This window comes from Juglans microcarpa x Juglans regia, chromosome 2D (genome assembly GCF_004785595.1).
Source record: "Juglans microcarpa x Juglans regia isolate MS1-56 chromosome 2D, Jm3101_v1.0, whole genome shotgun sequence".
NCBI lineage: Eukaryota > Viridiplantae > Streptophyta > Magnoliopsida > Fagales > Juglandaceae > Juglans > Juglans microcarpa x Juglans regia.
In genome coordinates, this window is record NC_054596.1 from 40,001,473 (window position 1) to 40,011,983 (window position 10,511).

The window sequence follows — 10,511 nt, forward strand, 5'->3', positions numbered from 1 at the left end:
TTGACCAATAAATTGGCCTGCATGAGATGAGATGATACGTTTCTGTCTCTTTGTATGGTTTTAGCATCAGTCTAGAGCAAGCATGAAGGTTCTTTTTGCAAGGCTGTTCATCTGTGTTTAGGAGGAAGGTCTCGATGTTCTATTATTACGACGTGCAGTATATGCTTTCTTCCTCTTCTCTTGGTTTTCCTTGCCTAATTTTATTGTTTCTTTTATCTGTTTGGGGGTCCTGTGTGGAGCAGAGCAAATTTGAGTGTTCTGTTTTGATGGGTCTGTATCTATGATTGAGAGAGGAGCTGTGTCTATGATTGTGCTTTACTGATACTTTGATGAAATTGAATAGAATTATAACTCCTAAAAAAATAGATTTTGTCAAGAATCAATATCTGCAAAACTTTTGTTCCTGAGTTGGAGTTTCTTATTATAATTCCAGTATCCGCCAACTTCTCAGCTTTAAGTTTGAGAGGGTGGTAGCACAATTTCCGTTGATTGATCTAGGTATGCGTTTCAGTTTCCTAACAAAGCAACAGATTCCATTTCTTTTAGTCCCATTTTTTCGGTATTCTGTTTCATGATAATTGAAGGGCTTTGTTTTGTCTCTTGTCGCTCTCACTATTTCTTTGCATCCTTGTAATCTTTAGTCCCATTTCTTTGGTATTCTTTGCTTTATTTTATTATTGTTTTTTATCTATTAAATCTCTGTTAATGTTGCCCTGTACATGTTTACATGACTTTTTCTTTGTTTGGGGATTTATTTTTTGATAGTTTTTGCTTATCTGAGATGATGTGTGGGTATATGCTGAACCAGAAAGAGTCTTGTTATAACTGTACATTTCCTATTAAGTGCTCTTTCACCTTTATTTTTGGTTATCTGCCAAGGATGTTATCCATGCTTGAGGGAGACATGAACTGGAAGCAAGAAAAGGAAACCATCGATAGGGGGTTTGCCGAAGCCAAGGCTCTGCACGGATCTGCACTCAAATCTGATTTTCTTGATTCTTTTTTGGACAAAAAAAAAAAAAAAAAAAAAATAAGAAAATCAGATTTGCTGCTGTTCTTCAGTCAGGAGAGAGATTCAGTGCAGAGGAAGCCAGACGTACGATATATAATGTCAAAACGAGAGAGAGAGAGTTAGTGACAGAGCATTTTCACCTTGTATGTACTTTCTTTCCAATTTTTCTGCTTCTATGTGCATCTCTGTGCTGCTGACCTCAGCTTGGACCACCATGGGGACATTGTCGCCTTTTACAAGAAGGGCCTCGAGCATGACCTGGTCAACAGTGATGCCTTCAAATCAAGCTTGCTCTGTGCCCAGTCCACCGCTGTCACCTAGGACATTGTTTCCTTTTTCTTATTTTTATTGGCAAGCTTCATGTTTATGGTTGACGCCTGATGGTGGGAGTTGTTGCTTGCTTATTGTTGTTCTTGTGGGTTTATTATTGGTGTTTAATTTCTTCTTATTTTCATTTTGCTATTAAATTGGTCGACCTCTGATCTTGGTCTCTATGTTTCGTTTCATGAATAGTAAGTGAAGCTAGATTAGATAATTTGTTTATTGCCAAGCTGGGTCTATTTGAGTGAATCTCAAAATGTGAGATCTTTTCCTATGTGGACATTGTGGCCTTTTTATCTCCTCTTCCACAGCCCCTCTCGCTGATCCTAATTTTCCCAACATTTGATACTTTCATTTTGCAGGAAAATTACGATCAGATCCTCTTCTTCAAACAGAACCTTGTGTGAATGTGGGAACTATTGGGCATGTCGATCATGAGAAGACTGCATTTGTTGCTTCTGTGGATGCTTTAGTTTCCCCAATTGTTACCTGTCATACTTCATGGTTTTCTGAAGTATTAGAATTTGGACTAGTGATCATTTAAGCATGGAATACAAATTGCTTAACTAGCCTAGATTCTGAAATTTTCATGTGATGCTTTTCAAGGTGCTAGCAGAAGAAGGGAGACCTAAGGCTGTTGCCTTTGATGGAATTGACAGGGCTCCAGAAGAGAAAAGGAGAGGAATTACAATTGCAACGGTTGGAATACAGTTTTCGAATCTTGTTCATGCATTTTGTTTTGGTTTTGCTATGCCATTCTATCTTGCTTCTTTGAAGAGATTCATCGATCTTCTCAGAGACCTTTTTGGCTTACATCAGTGCACAATGATTTTGCAGTCACACGTGGAGTATGAAAGTGACACTATGCACGTGTTGACCGTTGACCATCCAGGACATGCAGATTTTGATAAGTTATGCTGTGCAATTTATACTCCAATTTGTAGAATGCAGATAAATCAAGTAAAATTCCTCGGAGTCTCTATTACCCCTTTGGAATTACATTTGAAGAATTTATTAACATCCATGGAAATTTAGTGCAAATCCTCCCATGCCATCTAGACGCGTTTCAATCCAGTGTTGAAATGCAGTGTAGCTTGGAGTGCTACTTGGCTGCTGATCTCCGACACCCACAAAGAATGGATAAAATCTTGTTTTTTTTTTTTTCTTGCCAGTTTTATTTTGATAGCTTCTTTGAATGGTTGGTTTACAGAATTAAGATGTTTATTTTTATTTTTTGACTTGCTGCCATACAAGATATATGCCCCTTCTCAGACCTTTTGGGTAACTGAAATCACATAGCTCCTATTTACTTGCCCCATTGGTTGAGAGTTGATACTCACTCATACGGTGATGTTGTGATGCATATGAATGAAAAGTCTTACTCTATTCAAAGGTTAAAAGGTATGAGACTGTCTACATTCGAAAGTGATTTTGTGGAAATATGGTTGCAACCAACGTGTTGTGACCACATAGTTTTATAATATTATTGATCTTTTCTTGATGCCTCTTTGGTGGCTTAGCTACAGATTCAAAGTAATGCCTAGCCTGTAAATATGCGATTAAGTATTTATGTGAGTAAATTATTTGATGCATTTCTCGTTTATAAATATTCCCTTTTGGGCTATTCCCATCTGTAGTGCTGACGGATCTATGTTCATGTTGACCAAGTAAACTGCTTAATTTGCTTAAAGTTATTGCATGATGTTTGATAGGTGTCTTTTTTTTTTTTTTTTTTATTAAATATATGTGCTGATGGTTTTTTTAAATATTTTTTTACCTATAAAAATGATGTTACTATCTTAGTATAGATAATTATCTATTGAGTGTTGTTTATGTTGTCAGTTGGTATTTAATTCTCGATATAGCTTAAACTGCTTGCCCTTTGCCTTCAAAGGATTGCTGTACTATATTATTTGTTTATTTTAGTTGAATGAATTTTTTGTCTTGCACTGTATAATATACTTTGTATATAATGTGAAAAAATGCACCCAAGGGTTGATTTTAATGGTTGGTTTTGGGGAGGATGGTGGTGGGGCGATGAAGACTCTTCTTTTCCTAATTTTTAATAATTTTGAAATCATGCATCTTTGAAAATGTTATGTACTACATCCATATCTCGCTCTCATTGTACTGTGTTGATGTGGTATCATCTATCAAGTATCGAATTTGTTATTTTAAATAATAATAGCTGATCTAATGGTCGTTTGGTAATAACACATTCGCATTGTCTATGGGAATAAGACGAGAGTATATTATAAAGCAGAACTCTTTTTTGTTTCTAAAAAAAAAAAATCTGAGCTTCATGTGGGCATTAAATGATCTCATCATCGATTTTCTTTCAATGTTTGTGTCGAGTGACAGAGATGGGCTTCATTAGACGAAACTGAGGGGCTAACATGTTGTTGAAATCCATAAATAAATGGGTGTGGTCCTCAGCTGCGGGTCTTAGAACTCTTACAAAGAATGATAGCAATCTTATTTTTGTTTCTGTCACTTGTTTGTTGATATCATCTCTTTTGATCCTAGAGAAGTTTAAACTTCTTAATTTGTTCACTTGTTGCCAAACAAAACATGCCCCTTAGACCGGTGGTTGTGGATCTTACATATATCGTTTAGATGTGTGTGTATATATAATTAAGTATCATGTGAGTGATATCTATATAGATCGAATCACTCTAAGGCCCTGTTTGGATAGTCAGATGAGATGAGATGGTTTTAGATGAAAGTTAAATAAAAAATTATTAGAATATTATTTATTAATATTATTATTGTTTTGGGATTTGAAAAAGTTAAATTTTTTATTATATTTTGTGTAGAAATTTGAGAAAGTTGTAATGATATAAGATGAGACGAGACGAGATGAAACCGTTTCTGTATCTAAACGGGGCCTAAGAGTCTAGTAGGAGGAACCGGTGAACAACGCGAGCTGGTTAGATATTTGGGGTAGAGGACTTAGATGTTCAAATCTTCTTAATCACAACTCAAAAGCATTTGCGGTTGTTCATTTGCGGTTTGGAGGAAGGTCTCTATGTTATGTTCGTACCATGTCCAATTTTGTGTTTTCTTTGTTCTCTTGTTTCTTTTTTTGCCTAATTGTTTTGTTTCTTTAATTTGTTTGGAGGTCAAGTTTGGTGCAAATTTGAGGTTTCTTTTGCTAAGGATCTATGTCTACAATTGGGACAGCATCTCTCTGTTTATTTTTTTTCCAACTCATTTTATGTGTGTGGTTTTCTCTCGTCAGTTTTGGGCCTTATTCTATGTCATCTTTGATCTAGTATTCTCTGTTGTGGCCTTACACTCGTTTTGTCTGGAGAAGTTGAACACACGGGATTGACCGAGATGAGTGGAAACGTGGCGGTTCTTTTTGTAATGCTGTTCATCTGCGTTTTGGTGGAAGGTGTGTATACTCTATTCTTACGAGGCCCAGTCATGCTTTATGTCGTCTTTTTGTTTTTTTCCCTAATTGTTTTGTTTCTTGAGTCTGTTTTGAGGTCAAGTTAGGAGCAAATTCGAGGGTTCTTTTTGCAAGGTTGTTCATTTGTGGTTTGGAGGAAGGTCTCTATATTCTGTTCTTACTAGGCCCACTGGCCCAGTTTTGTGTTTTCTATCTTCTCTTGGATTTTTTTTTGCCCAACTGTTTTGTTTCTTTAATCCTTTTGGAAGTCAAGTTTGGTGCAAATTTGTGGTTTATTTACTAAGGATCTTTGTCTATAATCGAGAGAGTATCTCTGTGTATTTTTTTTCGTCTGACTCATTTCGTGGTTGTAGTTTTCTCTCTTCAATTTCGAGCCTGAAGAGATGAGATGATTTGTTTCTTTCTTTTCTTATGGTTTGAGCTTCAGTCCAGAGGAAACATGATGATTCTTTTTGCAAGGTTGTTCATCTATGATATTGTGGAAGGTCTTAATGTTCTGTTCTTACAAGCCCCAGTCTTGTGTTTTCTGTCTTCTCTTGATTTTTTTGCTAATTATTTTGTTTCTTTAATCTGTTTGGAGGAAATTTAAGGGTTCTTTTTGTAGGGTTGTTCATTTGTGGTTTGGACGAAGGTCTCTATGTTTTGTTCTTAGTTGGCCCAGTTTTCTGTTTTCTGTATTCTCTTGGCTTTTTTGCCTAATTTTTTGTATCTTTAATCTGTTTCAAGTTCGGAGCAAATTTTAGTGTTCTTTTACTAAGGATCTTCGTCTACGGCCGAGAGTATCCATGTGCGTTTTTTTTTTCTTCTGACTCATTTCGTGTTTGCGGTTTTGTCTCTCAGTTTTGGGCCTTATTGTATGTCATCTCTGATCTAGCATTCTCTGTTGTGGTTGCCTTGTGCTTGATTTTTCTAGAGATGTTTATTATGGACCTTCTTGAAATCTAATGTAACTTACAGGATTCTATTGTAATGTAGTGAAAGTTGGGAATTGTTTGTAATGGAATGGGGGTTGTTGTAGATAAAACAGAGTGATTGCGGAAGAATGTAATTGTAGGAAAGGTGTTTGATAAAGAGTCTCATAGACTCATATTCATTGATAGTGGAAAGCTTCGAGGGTTTCCAACCTCCATACCCAGATCAATTCATACAAGGTCCCAGAATGATTCTCACTTCCTTTCGTCTGTCCCTTATGCTACTACATAATAACAACCCACTCCAATACAAGAGTGACACGTAGACAACTAACAACTAACAAATAAAAGATACCAAATACAATTTCAAACGGTAAATTCATCATGATGCAAAACGGTGCGTTAAGCATTGGTTCATTAAAACTGTGCGTTTAACTAAACTCCAAAACGGTGCATTGAGACCACCTTCTTCCATGCCACGGCTCCCCTTTACTTCACTTCATTTCTTCATTTACTTCAGAATTCTTCAGACATCTCTCTACTCCCGACCGCAAGCTTCCCTTCCTATGACACTTCCATCCCATATCTCAAGAGGCCATAACAATCTCTCCCCTTAAAAAACATTGCCCACAAAGTGTGGGTAAAGATCTTGGCATTTTTTTCAACCCCTCCGAACTATTATTTTCAACCGCTGCCCAACCCATTTAATGAGCACCTCCATGATGGCTCGGTGACCTAACTTCCTCACACAGTGGTCTAAGATGACTTCTGGTTTAGGCTATATATCTCCTTGGGTGTTGACGGGTGGCAAAGACAGTAGTGCACTGATCTAGGTTCCAATTCCTCTTGAGACAGGAAACATGGAACACTGGATGAATACGGGCGTCGGCTGGCAAATCAAGGCGATAAGCCACCTTATCCAAGCGCTGGACCACCCTAAAAGGCCCATAGAACCTCAGTGACAGCTTCAAGTTGTGGCGGGTTGCGACGGATTTCTACCTATAGGCTATAAACGGAGGTAAACCCAATCACGTTCCTCAAATTCCCTTTCTATCATCTTTTTATCTGCGTAAAGTTTCATCCTTTGTTGTGCAAACTCTAGATTAGCCTTGGGTAGTGTAGTGATCTGTTCCCTGGTTCTGAGTTGTTGGTCCACTGCATCTATGTTGGCTGTCCCTGGCACGTAGGTAGGTAGTTTTGGAGGGGGGGTACCCGTACAATGCCTCAAATGGGGACATTTTGGCTGAGGTGTACTTGTTTCGTCTTGAGAAGTTGAAAATACAGAATTGACCGAGCTGAGTAAATAGGAATGCAGAAGCTGAGATGATTTATTTGTTTCTCTTCATATGGTTCGAGCTTCAGTCTAGAGGAAACGTTACATTTCTTTTTACTAGGTTGTTCATCTGCCGTTTGGAGGATGGTCTTTATGTTTTGTTCTTATAAGGCCCAATCTTGTGTTTTATGCCTTCTCTTTGTTTTTTTTTTTTTTTTTTTTTTTGCTAATTCTTTTGTTTCTTTAATCTGATTGGAAGTCAAATTTTGGTTCAAGGGTTCTTGTTGCAAGGCTGTTCATTTGCGGTTTGGAGGAAGGTCTCAATGTTCTGTTCTTACTAGGCCCAGTTTTGTGTTTTCTTTGTCTACTCTTGGTTTTTTTGCCTAAATATTTTGGACATTAAGTTCGGAACAAATTTGAAGGTTCTTTTTGCAAGGCTGTTCATCTGCGATTTAGAGGAAGGTCTCTATGTTCTGTTATTTGTAAGCCCAGTTTTATATTTTCTTGGATTTTTTTTAATCAGTTTGGAGGTCAAGTTCAGAGCAAATTTGCGTGTTCATTTACTAAGGGTCCTCGTCAACAATCGGGAGAGCATCTCTCTGTGTTTTTTTTTTTTTCCTTCCGACTCATTTCGTGTGTGTGGTTTTGTCTTTTATGTTTTGGGCCATATTGTTTCTCGTCTCTGATCCAGTATTTGAGAAGTTGAAAACTCTGGATTAACCGAGCTGAGTAAATAGGACTGCAAGAGATGGGATGATTTATTTGTTTCTCTTCGTATGGTTCGACTTCCAGTCTGAGGAAACATGGCGATTCTATTTGTTAGACTGTTCATCTGCATTTTGGTGGAAGGTCTCTATGTTCTATTCTTAAGAGGCCCAAGTCTTGTGCTTTCTATCTTCTCTGGGTTGTTTTTGCCTAATTCTTTTGTTTCTTTAATCTATGTGGAGGTCAAGTTTGGAACAAATTTTAGGGTTCTTTTTGCAAGGCTGTTGATTTGCGGTTTAGAGCAAGGTCTCTATGTTCTGTTCCTACTAGGCCCAATTTTTTACTTTCTTTGTCTTCTCTTGGTTTATTTTTGCCAAGTTGAGGGTTCTTTTTGCTGGGCAGTTCATTTGCGGTTTCGAGGAAGGTCTCTATGTTTTGTTCTTACTAGTCGCAGTTTTGTGTTTTCTGTCTTCTCTTAGTTTTTTTGCCTAATTCCTTTGGTCTCTTTAATCTGTTTGGAGGTCAAGTTCGAAGCAAATTGGAGTCTTAATTTACTATGGGCTTTTGCTTACGGTCATGATGGTATCTCTGTGTGTTTGTTTTCTCCGTCTCACTTCATGTGTGTGGTTTTCTCTCTTCAATTTTGGGCCTTATTTTTTGTTGTCTCTAATCTAGTATTCCCTGTTGTGGTTGCCTTGCGCTCATTTTGTCTGGAGAAGTTGAAAAGACGGTACTGACCGAGCTGAGTAAATAGGAATGCCGGGGCTGAGATGATTTATTTGTTTCTCTTCGTATGATTTGAACTTCAGTCTAGAGGAAACGTTGTGTTTCCTTTTGCAAGGGCGTTCATCTGCGGTTTGGAGGAAGGTCTCTATGTTCTGTTCTTTCGAGGCCCAGTCTTGTGTTTTGTGTCTTCTCTTTGTTTTTTTTTTTTTATGCTAATTCTTTTATTTCTTTAATCTGTTTGCAGGTCAAATTTGGAGGAAGTTTGAGGGTTGTTTTTGCAAGGCTGTTCATTTGCCGTTTAGAGAAGGTATTTATGTTTTGATCTTACTCGGCACAGTTTTATGCTTTCTTTGTCTTTTCTTGATCTTTTTTGCCTAATTATTTTGCATCTTTTATTTGTTTGGAGGTCAAGTTTGGTGCAAATTTGAGGGTTCTTTTTCTAAAGGTCTTTGTCTACAGTCAGGAGAGTATCTCTCTTTGTTTTTTTTCTTCCGACTCATTTCATGTGTGGTTTTTTTCTTCAGTTTTGGGCCTTATTTTTTGTCGTCTTTGATCTAGGATTCTCTGTTTTTTTTTTCTTTTGACTCATTTCGTGTGTGTGGTTTGGAGGAAGGTCTTTATGTCCTGTTTTTACTAGGCCCATTTATGTGTTTCTTTGTGTTCTCTTGGCTTTTTTTGCCTAAATGTTTAGTTTCTTTAATCTGTTTGGAGGTCAACTTCGGTGCAAATTCGAGGGTTCTTTCACTACGGGCCTTCGTCTACGGTTTGGAGAGTATCTTTCTGTGTTTTTTTATTTTGACTCATTTTGCTTGTGGTTTTCTCTCTTCAGTTTGGGGCCTTATTTTTTGTTGTCACTGATCTAATATTCGTTGTTGTGGTTGCCTTGCTCTTGTTTCGTCTTGAGAAGTTGAAAATACAATATTGGCCAAGCTGAGTAAATAGGCATGCTGGTGCTGAGATGATTTATTTGTTTCTGTTCGTATGGTTCGAGCTTCAGTCTAGAGGAAATGTTACGTTTCTTTTTGCTAGGTTGTTCATCTGTCGTTTGGAGGATGGTTTTTATGTTCTGTTCTTATAAGGCCTAGTCTTGTGTTTTATGCCTTCTCTTTGTTTTTTTTTTTTTTTTTTTTGTTTCTTTAATCTGATTGGATGTCAAATTTTGGTTTGAGGGTTCTTGTTGCAAGGCTATTCATTTGCAGTTTGGAGGAAGGTCTCAATGTTTTGTTCTTACTAGGCCCAGTTTTGTGATTTCTGTCTACTTTTGGTTTTTTTTGCCTAAATATTTTGTTTCTTCAATCTGTTTGGAGGTCAACTTCAGTGTGAATTTTAGGGTTCTTTTACTATGGGTCTTCGTCTATGGTCAGGAGAGTATCCCCCTGTGTTTTATTCTTCCAACTCATTTCGTGTGTGTGGTTTTTCTCTTAAGTTTTGGGCCTTATTTTTTGTTGTCTCTGATCTAGTATTCTCTGTTGTGCTTGCCTTGTGCTTGTTTCGTCTTGAGAAATTGAAAATACAGGATTGACCGTGCTGAGTAAATCAGAATGCAGGAGCTGTGATGATTTATTTGTTTCTCTTCATATGGTTCGAGCTTCAGTCTAGAGGAAACGTTACATTTCTTTTTGCAAGGTTGTTCATCTGCAGTTTGGAGGATGATATTTATGTTCTATTCTTACGAGGCCCAGTCTTGTGTTTTGTGCGTTCTCTTTGTTTTTTTTTTTTTTTTTTTTTTACTAATTCTTTTGTTTCTTTAATCTGTTTGGAGTCAAATTTGGTGGAAGTTTGAGGGTTCTTTTTGCAAAGCTGTTCATTTGCAGTTTGGAGGAAGGTCTCTGTTCTTACTAGGCCCAGTTTTGTGTTTCTTTGTCTTCTCTTGGTTTTTTTTTTTTGGCTAATTTTTTTTTCTTTAATCTGTTTGGAGGTCAGGCTTGGTACAAATTTGAGGGTTCTTTTACTAGGGGTCTCCGTCTACGGTCCGGAGAGTATCTCCATGTGTTTTTTTTTTTCCTGACTCATTTCGTGTGGGGTTTTCTCTCCACTTTTGGGCCTTATTTTTTGTCGTCTCTAATCTAGCATTTCTTGTTGTGGTTGCCTTGCGCTTGTTTTGTCTGGAGAAGTTGAAAACACGGGACTGACATGGTTGAGTAAATA